The following is a 2,411-nucleotide window of genomic DNA, read 5'->3' as shown; positions in this document are numbered from 1 at the left end:
GCTGTGGACATGGGGTTGGACCAAATGGCTGGCGCTGTGGACATGGGGTTGGACCAAATGGCTGGCGCTGTGGACATGGGGTTGGACCACTGTGAGACGTCAACTCTTGGAAGCGCGACTGCTATAGTATATATATATATAGTGTATGGATGCCACGCTTCTCCAATTATGGGACAGATATTTGCCATAAACGTGAATCTAAACATCCCCACGGAGCAACTTCCCTGTTGTCGTAACTTTGGTCGTCTTCTACTTTGGTCGTGGGGTCGAGTCTGTTGGGCGTGGCGTGTAGTCGGTCAGCCGGGAGGCGTGTGGTTATTTAATGCGATCATAATTGTACTGGCTTTATTACCAGTTTATGTTTTTCTACTGGATCCGTGACGCATGCCGTTATTTCTTTGGCAGGTGAGTTGCACAACTTTAGCGGCTATCACTTTTGTATTATTTGTTTTGCTACTTTTGTTTGATTGTACATCGTTTGTGATGGAGGTGAACTGGTTTGTATAAGTACAAATTTGTATTTGTGTGCGTCGACGGGCATGCCTTCATAAGCAGAAGAGCGCCGAATAACAACGTCGACCACGGCTGGCTTGATGTGTGAGTAATACATTTTTAGTAGAGATATTTTTGACTAGTTTAATTTAGTTACAGTACAACTAAGTACAACCTGTGTGTGTGTGCGATTAAGGTTACCACTATAAGATGGAGATGGTCCGTGGTCGGCATTCAAGCAACTGTCAACACCGGTAAGCTGCAGGTTTTTTTTCCTCTCGAGGTGCATGCACATTTTATATAGAATAGGCTACTTTAGGTCAGTGAGTTTTTTCACACACACACACAGACCTGCTAGCTCTTTATGCATTTCTGGTAATACTTTCGTCCACTCCTTTGTATATGTCCGTGGCAAAAAATATATAATTTTGACAAACGTATCTTGTTTTGTGTGCGTGTTTCAACAGGAGCATGTCTGGTCACTCTGGTGTGGAAGGGCGCAGCGCGGCTCAAGAACAACACAACCACACACACTACACAACAGACATCCACTAGGCTTTTTAGCTGTACCTGTCTCGTCGTTTTTCCTCTCGTCGTTTTTCCTTAAAGGGAGGAAACCCCTTTAAAAGTTGAGTTCACACTTCTGCACAATGTTCACGTAATTGATGACACTGTTTTTATCCCCTGGATTGTTAACGTGAATATAGCTTTTAAGAATTCCGAACAATGTTACAAAAGGTCTGCCGAGGTGCGGAGGGCGCGGGAGCTGATGGATTGGGCCATGCTGACTCCAACCCCTCCAAGCCCAGTGTCCCTACCAACCGTATGTGCTGCAGAGAGCAGCACGCGAAGGCGCAGACGGCCCAGAACCAGGCCAGTCCCTGAGAGAGCGGGGAAAAGACCCACTGTTGGTGGGTCTACGCACTCTACGGCAGTAATAGATACATACAATAAAGTCATTGTATCTGTCACTGATGCATGTATACTAATCTCAACCCTTTGTGTTTCAGGTACGACCGCGAGGCAGCGTGTCAGGCCTAGAACCAGGCCTGTCTTAACCTCCGAGTGCTCTGGGGCTCCCAAGAGGCCCCGGGGGTCGACCTCGCAAAGTTCCCAAACCCTGACCTCAAAGTCCAGGTGGAGAAACACAATAATGTCAAATAAAATGTTGAACCCCTGAAACTATGCGTCTGAATTGTGGTTATTAAGCGGCGTCTGATCTGTCCGCTACATGAGCCTCATGTGAGGGAGAAGTGTTATAAATAAGCGGTGCTTATCCGCGGCGAGCTTGTAGATCTGCTCTTTTCCGTCAGGAAAAGCTGCGAGTGTCTGTGCCATGAGGCTCCGTTCTGGAGCAGAGAGAGCTGAATGGAGCCCTTGGGTGGTACCAGGGGAAAGGGGCCGACCAGTAGGTCCCTGGGCAGTACCAGTGGAGTGCGTCGCTTAAAAGACTAAGTATGGATGTGTCACAGGGTCGGGCGGTTCTTTTGGCCGCAGGACCCCATCTCTTAAGGCCCAGGAGGGGTGGGTACTCAGGGACCCATGGGGCCCGCCCTCGGCCAGGCAGCGGCCCCCCAGGGTGATGCCCCTGGTCTGTGCCTGGGGCGTGGAGGTGTGGTTCCAGGCAGGGGACCCAGGGAGAGGCCCCTGGTCCATACCTGGGGCCTCGGTTCCAGAGGACAAGTTTCCCCCAAAAAGCACAGATCTACGAGGGCAGATCTGGGGGGGGGGGGTGCGGTACCTGTGGCCACAATTCCCCGTGCAGGGGAAGGCATGCCGGCCTCAAGCCTCCTGGTGGCCACGAGGAGGGCATCCTACTTTTGGGCAGATGCGCGGTGGCCGCTCTCCAACAAGCAGCTGGGGATAACTCCACCACCTCTCCCCCTCTCCTGGAAGTAATCGACAATATATAAAGTTAA

The 2,411-nt window shown here is 50.6% G+C and overlaps 1 long non-coding RNA gene across 1 annotated transcript; it reads left to right on the top strand.

The window, feature by feature from the left end:
* LOC306939623 lies at window positions 1-2,362 on the top strand. The gene is made up of 3 exons (XR_013791895.1): window positions 1-746; window positions 960-1,403; window positions 1,503-2,362. It is a non-coding gene; the product is annotated as an uncharacterized lncRNA (long non-coding RNA).
* Window positions 2,363-2,411: the final 49 nt, after the last annotated feature.

Source organism: Electrona antarctica (assembly GCF_951216825.1).
Source record: "Electrona antarctica genome assembly, chromosome: 16".
Lineage (NCBI taxonomy): Eukaryota > Metazoa > Chordata > Actinopteri > Myctophiformes > Myctophidae > Electrona > Electrona antarctica.
This window is presented reverse-complemented; position numbering and strand designations above follow the sequence as displayed.